This window comes from Marmota marmota, unplaced genomic scaffold (genome assembly GCF_001458135.2).
Source record: "Marmota marmota marmota unplaced genomic scaffold, marMar, whole genome shotgun sequence".
NCBI lineage: Eukaryota > Metazoa > Chordata > Mammalia > Rodentia > Sciuridae > Marmota > Marmota marmota.
Window position 1 is genome coordinate 43275068 of NW_025999842.1, and position 15468 is coordinate 43290535.

A 15468-nucleotide genomic window follows, 5' to 3' on the forward strand; every position below is an offset into this window, starting at 1 on the left:
CACCCCCCCCCCCAATTCATGTATCAAAACCTTAAATCTCCAGTATGAAGGTATTTGGAGGCAGATTCTTTGAGAGGTAATTAGTCACAGGGGTGAGCCCTCATGATAGGATTAGTATCTTTATAAAGAGACAGAGAAATGATTTCTCTCACTCTGCCATGGCATGACACAGCAAGGAAGTATCCATCTGTAAACCAGGAAGAGGCCCTCTGCAACAACCAAATTAGTCAGCACTTATACCCTGGACTTCCTAGCCTCTGGAACTGTGACAAATACTGTTTGTTGTTCAGGCCACCCAACCTGTGGAATTTTTGTTTTTAAGCGGCACAAACTGAACCAAGACATAAATGCACTGAGACCTTTCATTGTGCTGGTGGAATGACTCTCCAGCAACAGAAAACTGAGCTCTAGACTGGGAAATGCTTCCTGCTCCCATCTCTGAAGCTTCACAGCTCCCACTAGCAATTCAGCTGTTGATTTTCGTAGAGATTTTCCTCTTATTCCCCAAAACTTGCATCTGAAAATTCTACCAAGCAACCTTCACCTCCTCTATCCTAATTGCACATCCATCCCCACAATTCACCAGGCTAGTATTCCTGGGCAAAGCTCAGATATGTCATTTCTGTGCCTGCCCCAACTTCTTTTTTTTTTTTCTTCTGGCATTTGAGGTTTGGCACAATCTGACTCATTCCTACCCTTCTGTCTTTGTCTTACTTTGATTTTTCTTTGTCTTGTATTTTGTCCCCTCAAGCTTTGCCTTTTACAAAGATCTTTTATAAAGATCTCCCCTTTCAGTTCTCTCCTTATATACAATAATGTGAGCATCACTCTGTCAAACTTATCTGTATGGCACTGTAACCTTGAGGCTTTTCCAGTTTCATTTATCCTCCATCCCATAACTAGATGTACCCTCCCCTGCCAACAAACATAGAGGACTTTGCTGTCTTTCTTATGCCTTCTCTTGGAACCCTTAACACAATCTGTCTTGGATTACACCCAGGAATACACACATTTTCTGCCTTATCTGTTTGTCACTGTTGTTGGCTATTTTTTATTTTTATTTTCCTTTTGGAGTCTAGCCCTATTCCCTGAACCTGCCAGTCACCAGTCATTTGCTATGAATGATAGTTAACATTTATTGAATATTTACAATGTAACAGAGACTGATTTGCATTCTCATGTAGTCTTCTAATTACTCCCATGAAGTAGTTCCTGTTATCATTGTAATTACTGATAAAGATGCCAGGCCTCATAGATGTTGTGTAACTTGCCCAAGGTCACATAACTATGTTGTGGCAGATCCGAGCCTCAACCCAGGTATAGCTCACCTCCCTGCTCACACTCTTAATCATAACCTGTATTCTTCATTAAGGTATGTTGAATTGAATTTTATAGAACCTTATGAGTTCTCAGGACAAGAATAAGTGGAAATTACTGATCTAAATAATAAAGTGATTATTGTAATAATTAAATGTATTGAAATACTAAACTGGTATCTTCTGTTTAAGTACAAAGGTATTCTGAGGAACTTTGGAACAAACTAGGGAATCTGTGGTCTACCCAGGAAACTTTATACATGCCTGTATACCAACCAAAAAAAGGTCAACAGTCTCCTGATCTTACAGTTTTTGAAATGTGACAAGAATTCCTCTAGTATTTATTTTGTCTCTAGATTCAGGGTCAAATGTTGAAATCCCCCAGCTTGGGCACTTCTGTTGTAAAAGTAGTGATCTGGTGCTTTAGCCACGCAAGATTGAATCACACATTTTTACTTCTCTTTTCCTTTGCTCACTATTCCATGTATAATCTGCATTAACAAAACAGGGTTCCATTTTCTTTCCTGCTCTTGTTTTTGTGATATATTATATCAGGGAACATGCAGAAGCCTTCCCTACTTGTTTGAATTTTTTGCTTCTCACACATAAATAAAAATAGTATTGAAATGGACAGTTGGGCCAGGTTTAAGGAGACCTACCAAGATCCAAGTTGGTCTGTGGTTTGCAAACATGATTCAGCACCAAACAAAGCTAAGTCAGACTCAACAAAGTAGAGTCTGCATCTGAGTGTTCTAGGAGCTAGAAGGGAGGGCAAGTGAGCTTGATTGAGTGATCTCTTGGGTCTCTTCCCAGAGCAAGATAGGATCTAGCAGCTCCAGAAGCAGAAGGTAGCAGAGAACAAGAAGAAGGTTCTAGGAGTAACTGTGCTCCTAGAACCATTCACCTGATTTCATTTGAGGAAAAGTCAAAGATAGCATCAAGTGGGGATATCATGGACTGAAGTGAGAAATGTAAGCTTCATTGCTATGTAGGAGACAAGAATTGTTTAGGTGTGGAGAATGGTGAGCATGACATAAGTTTAAATGTAGAAGAAAAAGAAAATGAGAATATGGATTATGTCAGTAAAACTAACAGTGTTTTTAGTAGTGTATTTATGGAATATCTGATAAATGAGGTGGCCAAAATGTGATCATTTGAACTTATAAAGTAGTTAAGTTAAAAGCCAATTACTCATGATTTAAATATTTTTTTCCCTAAGCTAAAGAATGAAAACAAGCTCTAACTGTATTTCTAAATCACTATATGGCTTTTGAAAATACAATTTGCACATACATTTTCAAGAACACATCTGTTACAGAAAGCATAATAGAATCAAAATTGATTGTTCCCCTTTTGTAGGTGGGGTGATTTAAATTCACTCACTGTTGTGGCTGATTTGAGCTAAGTCATTAATCATTCCATTAATTTTTCATATTTATGTGAGAATTTTATGTTGATAATAACAACCAGGGTGTGTACTTTACAATTTAGAGCTCGAAAGAGATTTGTTTTAGAAATTGTATAATATATAACATGAGACAGATGCATTTTTATATTTCAGACTAATTTTGTTAGCACAGCAGAGAGCTGAATAGTAATTTGGTTATTTCATTTTCAGAAGGTAATTGAAGCAGATGCTGGTGAGGTCATTGGAGTCGGAGCAATCTCTGTTTCCATGGTTCCATTTTGTTTCTTTTTAAGGGAAGGGTATTTACTTTTATAGTGCTAAATCAACTTTTTAACTAGCTAATGATAAAAACTTAAATTTTTAATCCAAAATTTCCAGCATATAGAATTGGGACATTTTTGTTTTTTAAGAGTAGAAATATTTTAAGTGTAATAACGTGAGTTACACACACATATACATACAAATATGCAAATATTAATATTGGTTTTCTTTTATAAGAATATTTAAGGATTTTTAAATATAAAAATTACTTGTAAACTCATACATATTATATTATCTTCAAGTGCAATTCATAAGGAATGCCATTGTCTTAATGGGTCACTGGAAATGTAAAATGATAAAATTAATTGGGCTATGAACCTATATATGCAATCTTTACCTTCCTCATCCTGTTATGTTTTTTTTTAAGACACAGGAGAATTTTTCTTTAAGTTTGAATAAATGACTATTTTGGATACTACTAATTACTTAAGACTCTTCCCAATTCTTTGACTGAAACAAGTGAAAAAGTCTCATGAATAGAAAGGAGACCAAGAGAGTAGAGGAAGAAGATCAAGAGGGAGGGAGGAGGGAAGAGTATGGGGAAGTACTGAGGAATGAAATCTGCCAATTACTTTATGTCCGTTTATGAATATACCACAAATGCATCCTGCTTATCTGTATAATTATAATGCATTAATTGAAATAATAATAGAGAGATCAAATAGAATAGAGCTAATGGATGGGGAAGAGAGAAGGGAAGGAAAAAGGAAGTTACTGAGGGAAGGAGATTGATCAGGTTATGTGCACGTACAAATATGATAGAAATGAATCCTACTATTATGTATAATTATAATGCACCAATAAAAAAATTTTAAAGAGAGTTTATTGGAGTCATACAATATTTATCTTTGGATTTGAAAGATGGTGGTGTTTGTTTTATGGGAAGAAAGGTATGCATTGCTTGCATCTCAGAGAGACCTTGTGTGCCTGCACCTGTTATACCCAGAGGGTAAAGTGAACAAAACAAATGTGGTCCTTGCTGGAGAGTACATTTCACAGAGACATTAAACAAAGAAAAACAAATGTAGAGCTATTCAAATAGCAGTGTTTGCTATGAGGGAAAAATAACAGGATGTTATAAATGCAAATTGCAAGAGCAGTAGCTACATCACAGGAGTGATGTTCAAGGCAGACCTCTGGAGAACAATGATATTTAAATGCCATACAATGCCCATACCCAGGTCATCAAATGTCATCTGAGGTCATTAATGTTATTTAATGACCCTGGGTATGAGCAGGAGTTCACTAGATAACCTAAGTGTTTAGAATTGCTGGAGAAAGGACGCGACTATTCTTAGTAGGGGAAACAGATGCAAAGACCTTAAGGTGAACAAAAGCTTAGCAGGTTCCTGGATCTGCAAGGCCACCAGTATGTCTTAAACAGAACACTTCTAAGGGAGAAATGCACAAGAAGGGTAATGAGGCAGTCTAGGGCAGGTCATTCAGGACCTTGTTGGCCATGTTTTAGAATTGAGATTGAGTGACTAGATGGATGGAGGTGCCATTAACTGAATGGTAAAACTAGAAAAATAACAGTTTTGAGAGAATCTCAAGGATTAAAGTCTGGATGTATGTGGGGAGCCACTCTGAATGATTTGTGAATTCCATCCTGAAGCAAGAGACTTTGACCAGTCACTACATTTCATAGTGACCTGGACGGAGGCAAAGTTGAAGGCGTGTTTTCAGATGTAGGAGTGTCACCATGGAATTGAGCTACACTCACCTATTCTTTTGTAATGCTACCTCTTTGCCCTGTTTGGGATAGAATGTTCCATGGCAACGCTCTTTGTGTGTCCCCTTCTCTTGCTCTGCCTTTGGGTGTGGCCTTCCTAGATGTCAACCTAATTAATGAAAGCAGACATCAGGAAGCTGGACTTAACCCCCTGAAACCTGACCCCTTGCCTCATTTGAATGGCTTCTTCTCAATTAAACGGTTCAGCGGTGCTCGCTCTCTCTCTTTCTGTGGACCCTTAATGTCAAAGGAACAATCACAGGACCCCAAAGAAAAAGGTATCTCTGTCTCTTGTGTGATTATTTCGTGCAGCCCAGATCACATGGGTGTTTTAGTTGTGAGGAACACGACAGATGTGTTAAATTTGAGAGCTTGTAGGACATTGCAGTGGAACCATAAATGTACAGTTGGATATGTGAATCTGGAGTGAAAAACAGAGTGGGTCTAGGCTGAGATGGAAATTTAAGAATTTGAACTCAACCATGGGAGATAATATGATTTTATAGGGAAAGAGTGTGCAGTGAAAAGAGAATAGAGCTAAGGAATGAGGCACAGAATTGGGAAACTACAGAATTCAGTGGTCTAGTACAGAAAGGGAAAATAAGATGAAATCCTCAAGAGGACACATCATAGCAGTCAAAGGAAAAGAGCATTTCAAGAAAGAAAGAACAGAGAATGATCAAGAGTTTTGAAAGTAGCTGACAGTCAAACTAAGATGAGGACTGAGGGCTTCCTCATGTGCCTGAGGCCCTGGGCTTAATACTCAGAACCTCAAAAAAAAAAAAAAAAAAAAAAAGAGGATGTGAAAATATTTGTTATGATTAAGATTAACTACTTGGAAGTTGGGTGTGGTGACATATACCTGTAATTTCAGTGACTCAGTAGGCTGAGGTAGGAAGATCACAAGTTCAAAGTCAGCCTCAGCAACTTAGAGAGGCCCTAAACAACTTGATGAGACCCTGACTCAAAATATAAAAAAAATAAAAAATGGCTGGGGATGTGACTCAGTGGTTAAGCATCCCTGTGTTCAACCCCCCAGTACAAAAAAAAAAAAAAAAGATTGACCACTTGGAGGTCACTAATGATTGATTGAATAAAAGCAATTTTAGTGAACTCATGGTAGAAGCCATTTTGATGTGAGTGAAATGGGAAATAAGGGAGTGGAGCCCAACCTTCTAGGCAATTCTCTTGGAACTTGGCTGGAAAGGAGAAGCCCAAAATATAGGCTGTAGCAGGAGGGAGATGATGGTGGTCAAAGAAGGGCGTGTTTAAAGATGGAGGGGAAGAAGGAGATATTAGAGCATGCTTCTTGGTTAATGAGGATGATCATCAGAGAAGGATCCCTCAGGAGGTCAGCTTGAAGACAGACTCTTATGTAATGTCACAAGGACATCAGCAAAACTGGGAAGCAGGAGAGGAGCCACACTGGATTGCTTACAGCCTGGTCATCTCAGGCCTATAACATTTTACAAAGTTTTGCCTGTGTATACTAGTGGTACTGTGGGTTTTCTTTTGCTGTTTGCTCATTCTGTGCCAGGAGCTTTATAAACTGAGTCCTCAGAACAACCCCATGAGACAGTTGGAATTACTTTCCTTGTTTCTACAGGCAAAGAAACAGACTTAGAGAGGTTTAGTTCCTCCCTTGTTACACAACTAGCTAGCAAGTAATGGAGCTGAGATTTCTTCCTGCTGTGTCCAACTCCAAAGTCTTTATTTTTATCTACTTCCATAGTCCCTTCCAAATATAATGGAACAATAATTATAATATTTCTGTTCCATAATAAAAATTTCAATTATAGTATCGTAAATGAAAATGTTTTAGAAAATTTAGGATTTAAATTTACAATTTCAATTCTAAAATTTTAATTTTTCTTCCATAAACATTTTTATAGCAATTAATAAAATTATTATAATATGATCTCTTTGTAATGTATGTCCAAAGGTATTTAGAGAATTCCTAAGTGTTTCAGTTTACTGAGTAGAACTTTCATCAATCATTATAAGGAACAGATGTATAATTAATGCTAGGATTTAGAGTACCCTGATGATTAACATTTTTTCTTACTGATAGGAATTTTAAAATACATTATGAGTGACTGGATTTTAACATATTAGTGTTTTATTATCATTATGCTATTATAAGTGAGCATCAATCATTTGTGTCTGTTTTAAATGTAAGATGTTAATCTCAATGCTGTAGGCAGTGACATCTGCGTAAGAACATGACTTAGGATATGTTTGTGGAGAGTAACTTGATGGATGTGTTGTGACACCCTCTTCTGTGAACAGAAAGCAAGTCACTAGCAAATATGTTCCTTTACCATCATGTAAACAACACACAGTGAAGTGGTTAGGTCTACATAGCTCTGATAACAACCTGTACATTTCTATTCATGCATACAGAATTCTGAGCATCCCACCATTTTCCTATAGTGCACTTCTTCACAATGGTTTAGTTTTGTAGGCACATTCTAAGAGGAACTTTAGTTTTGTAGGTCCAGATTATAGAAGCACCAGGTAATGTGATAACTAGATAATGCTCTGGGGGACTGGAAGAAGTGATTGAGAGACTTGAAAGAAAAGACAGCATTTTCCAAGTGTCAGATTTATATTAATTTCATCTTATTTTTGTTTTTATCTCAATACAGGCTCTATGCCTAACTTCAGAATTATAAAATCTTTCAGTTGAAATATAGAAGTCATCTGAACTACCCTGCAGAAGCTGAAATTTCCACAGCACCTGACAGTAGGCCTTTTCTAACCTGAACTTGAACTTTTCTGGCTCTAAGGATGAACCAAGTACTTCTGAAGCCTCTGATTTCTTGGAAAAATTATCATAGGAAGAAGTTGTTTTCAAATTTTTAGTTAAAAGTTATGGCTTTTCAACTTATTCTACCTATTCCTAGTTACTTGGAATCCACATATAAGGCAAATACCTCTTTCACATATCACCATCACATTTGTTTAAGATGATGTCAGGTTCTCCATGAACCTTCTCTCTCTCTCTCTCTCTCTCTCTCTCTCTCTCTCTCTCCCTTTTTAAATATTTATTTTTCAGTTTTTCGGTGGACACAATATCTTTATTTTATTTTTATGTGGTGCTGAGGATTGAACCCAGTGCCTCTTGCATGCTAGGCAAGCGCTCTACCACTGAGCCACAACCCCAGCCCCTGAACCTTCTCTTTTACAGGCTGAATAGCTCAGGTTTTGGAATCTCTTCATCTAAGATAGAGTTTTAAGATTCTTCAACATCTTGGAATGACCTGATCCATGTGTTTATAGAAAGATTACTTATTATCCTTTATTTTGGTTAACAGGAACAAAACTAAAATTTTAAATTATTTATTGACTAACAGTTATGCCTACTCTGAGGGAAAAAGGAATTTGTAAGCCTGATTTTTAATATTGAAATATTTTTTGTCCTTCCTGGTTTGGGTTAGGTATAAAACCTGAACACTGTACCTTCTCTGTTCTTATCCAAGCTGCTGATAGAAGGCTGAGTTGGAAGGCTTATGCTTTGTGGCATATTAGTACCACTGATACAGTAAATGATTATATTTTAGTATTTCAACTTACTATAAATGGATTTGCTCAAAGTTCTCTTAAACCAAATTCTCTAACCCAGCTGTTTCCACCTTTTCTCAAGAAGATTAAGACAGACATTTTCAAGGCCCTTGCTGAGATCTTAATAGACTGTTTCTGTAATTTCCCAATCAGTATGCCAAATCTTGCAGCACTATCTAAAAGAGAATTGTTAGTTTATATTTACTCATTTTTAGTACCTATGGTGGCTTCTAGCAGCCAATAATTCATCTTCAAATGTTAACAAATGTATTAACTATTATCTGTCAGTTTATTTTTCTGGGTGTTGATATCAGGTTGCTCAATGTTGAGTGTGTGTGTGTGTGTGTGTGTGTGTGTGTGTGTATGCACGCACATGTATGCGCGCGTCTTCTTTTGATGACCAGGTTCTCTACACCCCATTTCCAATCTTATTTCTCTGTGATTCTTCAGAGCAGACATAATGGTTCTACAACACAGAAGGTTGCATCATGTAGAGCTAGAGGCTTCCTCTTGGATTTCATTTTTTTAGCCAAGGATACTGTGTCCTTTTTAGTTTTTTTTTTTTTTTTTTTCTTATTTTCTTTGATAGAGCTGGAAAGTAGCATTGTAATAGCAAAATTAGACCTATTTCTCTCTTAAATAAGTTAATTTCACTCAATCTGCCAAAGGCAGTGTACATGTTGCTTCTTGATTCTTCTTCCTTCTACCCCTAAAATTTCCTGGTTATTTTTCCTTTGCATTGTTTACAATATCTGCTCGTTCTGAGCCCTAGCATTCCATTTTCTTTCTTGCAGGGTTCTGTCCTTTGCTTCTTGCTTCTCTTTGTACTCAATCCTGTGCCTTATACTCATCAATTTAAAACTCGAATTCATGGGGCCACATTTCTTTCTTGAGATGCCTTTAGTTTTGCCTTTTAATAGGCTCATAATTTGTTTTGGAAAACCATATCATCCCTCTTTTAAATAATTTCCCTGTAGTCTCTGACAATGAGCTCATACTCATCTATCCTCAAACTCAGCAAACATCTGTGGGAATGCATGGTCTGGTGCAAACACAGGATGCTCATAAAGTAGCATCAATGAGATGAACACTGCAACTAAGGTGACTGCCAGGTGCGAAGGGTGTAGCGTAGAAGAAGAGATTGTGTAGAGGATCCTGAGCATCATAAAAGAAGCAACACTAGACTGTGCTTAGATGTGAGTAACAATTTGCCATAAAGGAAAGAGACTTCCAAATAGAGGGGAGATTCTGTACAGATAACCTGGATGCATGGAAGTGCATAAAATTTGGTGTAATTGGGACACAGAGATGTTTCATATTTCCTGAGAGAAGCATATCATTTGGGTCAGTTTACTACCTACTATACACCTCCAGACCTATCTATTGAATTACAGTCAAAATATTCTGCTAGAAGATAAGAGGAAAACATCATGGAAGATCCAGATCCACAATATTCAAACCCAGAACTTCAAAGACACTAGGGAATCATTCCCAGTTTCCTCTGCTGGGGATCCATATCGACCATGTGTCTGACACGTTCCTCTGTAATGATGGTTTTGACCATTCTTAGAAAGTTCTCTGCCACTTTGCTATGTTGTATGTTAAACCTACCTAACCTCAGTCCCCACAACAACAAACAAACCTAACTTACCCTCTCAGGTCAAATTTAGATTGCTTTCATTTCCCCTGATACGGAATCCCAAAATATATTTATTCTCTCTCTCTCTCTCTCTCTCTCTCTCTCTCTCTCTCTCTCTCTCTCTCAAGTTATTTTAGACATCCAGAGAACAAGCTCTGAATTTATTTATTCCTTGCAAGTAAGAGAACATAATACTGATTCCTTGGTTATGCTACTAAGGATTGAAGTTTGCAGCCTGGATGGGGAGAATGAGTCCAGAAGACCCACAGACCATTGGCTTAACAGTTTGTTATTGGTCATTTAAGAGCCTTCAATTAGGGTCCATGAGGGCTTAGCATACAAGGACACTTGAAGATCACAGTTTTAGTAGCTTTGACTGGTAGGCCACTTTGAAATTCCCCTCCAATTAGAGTGAAGCTCATCCCCAAGTTCACCTCTTGGGGAAACACTGCCACAGGTGGGAAGTTCTTTGACAGGACTCATGATGGACAGCTACAGTCTCTTAACCTCCCTGGTTTTAAACAGCCTTAGCTGGTCCACATTTCAGGTCTGTGGGGCATCATCACTTTGTTGTATCACAGTATAACATGGCCTCTGGGCCTTCTTTCTCCTCTGCCATGTATTTTGTCTACCAAAATTCTGTAACTGGTTTCAGTGTTTCTCTGGAACTTCAAATCACTTTCTTCCTTGTATCTTATGTAAATTATTTTCTCTAATTTCGAGGCATTGTGCCTAACAAAAGAGGTGTTTTTATTTTCCAAATTAAATTTATACTCCAATTGATGTTACTGTAGACCGCACCTGATAGCCCTAGAAATGCCATGATTTGTTAATTTGAGGTCATAAATTTAAGTTTTTCCGCATAGTTTAACCTCATCAAGGACAAAATGACAAATTAAGGAAAAAGTGGAAACCAAGCAAGGCAAATGTGCTTATAATGAAGATCACACATGTACATGTTAAGACACTTATCCAGGTAGGCAGAGAGTTGAAACTCTTAGAAGACATAAGAGGCTGGTCTTTTGTTTCAGGGTGGAGACAAGAGGTGCTCTGGGGGTTTCAGCCTCTCCGCCTACCCTAAGTGGCACTGCCAACAGCACTTCCCCCAAGCGAATACACAGTCCTAATAAGAGATGCGGCTTTAACTCATGTGTTAAAGCACCTTCTGTAACTCGGTGCTGTCCCCATGTTCTTCTTATAGACAAATTATGGAGAGGCTACTATCTTAAAAAAAGCCCTCTTCCATCTGTCTCCTCCTTCCTTTTGGTTGGTTCCACAGTGTTGCTTTTTTTCTGAGAAATAATAATGGATGTTGGGCTAGGGTTGTAGCTCAGTAGTAGAGTGCTTGCCTTACACATGTGAAGCACTGGGTTCGAGCCTTGGCACCACATAAAAATAAAATAAAGGTATTATGTCCATCTACAACAACAAAAAAAATTAAAATAATAACAGATATTTTAAAAAGCATTGTCATGCTAAGCTGTAAAGCTTTTTGCTGTTATTTAAAAAGAATAATAATGTGAGCATAAAAATTTGGTCTGAGTATTAAGGAATGATTAAGAATCCTGAAAAGCAAAATGTTCTTTAACAGTAGAAGAAATGCAAGTGACTTAAAAAAAAAAACACACAAATATTTGGTTTTAACCATGAAAAATTCTCATGAAGGCTTATATGTGTGTCTGAAATCATCACATTGAAAACTAAAGTGACTTAAAAACATAAATAATGAGTAAGTACCTGTGGACATAACACAGTTTATCCTTTACAGTGTAAGGAAAGTCTAAGAGTTGGGACTGTGGTTCAGTTGTAGGGTGCCTAGCATGTGCAAGGCCCTGGGTTTGAACCCCAAGGACTAAAAAAAAAAAAAAGAAGAAGAAGAAAGAAAAACAACCTCAGAATTTTCATAAAGAATGACGGAAGATTTTCATTCTGTGAATGATCAATTTCTACATGACTTATATTTATTTATTTACTTGGTTGTTTATTTTTAATAGACTTTTTTATTGTTGCTTGTATTTTTGATAATTGCCATTGCGACTGGAGTAAGATGAAATCCTACTTTTGATTTGCATTTTGGGGCAGGAAAGTGCCTTAGAAATTACCCAGGTTAACTTCTTGGTAGAGTCCTGCAAGGTAGCTATTTAACCCAGATCACCATACTCAGCTGTTGCAAGTTACAGGCAAAGATTTTCTGTTAGCAGTGTGTATTTTCATCATGCTCTACTTTCCAGGGACCAAGTACAGCCCAAGTGTCTCTGTCTCTTAGAAGACATAACTGGAAGGCTAAAGGAAGTAGACAACTTACTCCAGAATTCTAAAAATCCCTCTAAGTCCCCAGTAATGTGGCCTTCATAAGTTCACAATTAAGTCTTTTTTTAAAAGGTCTTTATTTGTTCTAATTAATTATACATGACAGTAGAATGTATTTTGACACATCACACATAAATGGAGTATAACTTCTCATTCTTCTGGTTGTACATGATGTAGAATTACACTGGACATGTAATGTTATATGCACATAGGGTCATAATGTCCAGTTCATTCTACTATCTGCCCTATCCCAAAACCACTTCCTCTGCCTTCACTCCCCTCTGTCTAATGCAGAGTTCCACTATTCTTCCCTAGCCCATTCCCCTCTCATTGTGAATTAACATCCACATATCAGAAAAAAACATTCTGCCTTGGTTCTTTGGAAGTGGCTTCTTTCAATTAGCATAATATTCTGTAGCTCCATCCATTTACCAGCAAATGCCATAATTTCATCTTTCTTAAGGCTAAGTAATATTCCATTGTGTGTGTGTGTGTGTGTGTGTGTGTGTGTGTGTATCACATTTCTTTATCCATTTATCTGTTGAGGACATCTAGGTTGGTTCCATAGTTTAACTATTGTGAATTGAACTGCTATAAACATTGATGTCACTGTAGGATGCTGATTTTAAGTCCTTTGGGTATAAACTGAAGGCAGGGATAGCTGGGTCAGATGGTGGTTCCATTCCAAGTTTTCTGAAGAATCCTCATACTGTTTTCCATAGTGGTTGCACCAATTTTCAACCCTACCAGCAAAGTATGAATGGACCTTTTCCTTCACATCCTTGCCAACATTTATTGTTGGTTGTATTTTTGATAATTGCCATTGTGACTGGAGTAAGATGAATCCTACTTTTGATTTGCATTTCTCTAATTGTTAGAGATGTTGAACATTTTTTTCATATATTTGTTGATTGATTGTATTTCTTCTTCTGTGAAGTGTCTATTCAGTTCCTTTGCCTATTTATTGATTGGGTTATTTGTTTTTTGGTGTTGAGTTTTTTGAGTTCTTTATATATCCTGGAGATTAATGCTGAGGTACATGTGGTAAAGATTTTATCCTGTTCTGTATCACGTTATTGTTTCCTTTGCTGAGAAGAAGCTTTTTAGTTTGAATTCATCCCATTTATTGATTCTTGATTTTACTTCTTGCACCTTAGGAGTCTTGTTAAGGAAGTAGTTCCTAAGCCAGTGTGGGAAAAATTTGGGCCTACTTTTTCTTCTATTAGGTGCAATGTCTCTGTTCTATTGCCTAAGTCTTTGATCCACTTTGAGTCAAGTTTCGTGCAGGGTGAGAGATAAGGGTTTAATTTCATTTTGCTACATATGAATTTCCAGTTTTTCCAGCACCATTTTTTGAAGAGGCTATCTTTTCTCCAATGTGTGTTTTTGGGTATTTCGTCTAGTATGAGATAACTGTGTTTATGTGGGTTTATCTCTGTGTCTTCTATTCTGTACCATCAGTCTATATGTCTCTTTTGGTGCCAATACCATGCTGTTTTTGTTATTATGGCTCTGTAGGATAATATCAGGTTTAGTATTATGAAACCTCTTGTTTCACTCTTGCTAAAAATTACTTTGGCTATTCTAGGTTTCTTATTTTTCCAAATGAATTTCATGATTGCTTTTTCTAATTTTATGAAGATGTCATTGGGACTTTAATAGGAATTGTATTAACTCTGTATAGTGCTTTTGGTAGTATGACCATTTTGGTAATGTTAATTCTGTCTATCCAAGAGCATGGGACATCTTTCCATCTTCTAAGTTCTTTATCAATTTCTTTCTTTAATGTTCTGTAGTTTTCATTATAGAAGTCTTTCACTTCTTTTGTTAGATTGAGTCCCAAATATTTTTATTTATTTACTTATTTATTTTTAAGGCTATTGTGAATGGGGTAGTTTTCCTAATTTCTCTTTCAGTGGATTCATCACAGATGTATGGTAATGCATTTGATTTACAAGTGTTGGCTTTGCTGCATTCATTTATGAGTTCTAGAAGTTTTCTGGTGGAATTTTTTGGCTCTTCTAAATATAGAATCATGTCATTGGTGAATAGTGATAGTTTGAGTTCATCTTTTCCTATTTCTATCCCTTAATTTCTTCTAATTGCTCTAGCTAGAGTTTCAAGAATGATGTTGAATAGAAGTGGTGAAAGAGGGCATCTTGTGGCTCAGTGGTAGAGCACTCACCTAGCAGGTACAAGGCCCTGAGTTCTATCCTCAACACCACATAAAAATAAATAAAGTAAAGATATTGTGTCCAAACACAACTAAAAAAATAAATATTAAAAAAAGAGGGCATTCTTGTCTTCTTCCAGTTTTTAGAGGGAATACTTTCAAATTTCCTTCATTTAGAATGATCTTGACCTTGGGTTTAAAAGTTCATCTAATTGAGCTCATTCGTTATAAGAATAGAAAGTCAACAAATGAATGACCTAACATTATATTTCAAAGCCCTAGAAAAAGAAGGACAAGTCAACACTAAAAGTAGTAGAAGACAAGAAATAATTAAAATCAGAGCTGAAATAATGAAAGTGAAACAAAAGAAACAACTCAAAAACTTGGACAAAACAAAAAGTTGGTTCTTTGAAAAAATTAAGTAGAATTGATAAATGCTTAGCCACACTAATGAAAATAAAGAGAGAGAAAACTCAAATTATTAAAATTCATGATGAATTCATGAATTCATGAATTCACTACTGAAATACAGAAGATAATCAGAAACTGTGTTGAAAACTTATACTCCAATAAAATAGAAAATCTTAATGTCATTTATGAATTTCTAGAGACATATGACCTACCCAAAATGAATCAGAAGGACTTACACAATGTAAACAGGTCCATTTCAAACAATGAAATAGAAGACATCATCAAAAGCCAACCAATCAAGAAAAACCCAGGATCAGATGGATTCTATAAGACATTTTCCTCAAATTATTCCATGTAATACAATAAGAGGCAACTCTTCCAATCTCATTCTATAAGACTTAGTATCACCCTGATACCAAAACTAGACAAAGACACCTCAAGACAAGAAAACTTCAGACCAATATCCCTGATGAACATAAATGCAAAAATTCTGGCAAATTGCATACCAAAACACAAGTGTGGTTCATCCCAGGGATGCAAAGTTGGTTCAACGTATGGAAATCAATAAACATAATTCATCACACCAGTAGACTT

At 36.6% G+C, this 15468-nt stretch overlaps 1 protein-coding gene and 1 non-coding gene across 3 annotated transcripts in view; one reads left to right on the forward strand and one right to left on the reverse strand.

Moving 5' to 3' along the window:
• Nucleotides 1-15468, forward strand: part of Ncoa7 (nuclear receptor coactivator 7) — a 148133-nt gene that overhangs the window by 40577 nt on the left and 92088 nt on the right. The window lies entirely within an intron of this gene.
• On the reverse strand, nucleotides 7871-7943 carry Trnaa-agc. Its single transcript has one exon. It is a non-coding gene; the product is annotated as a tRNA-Ala (tRNA).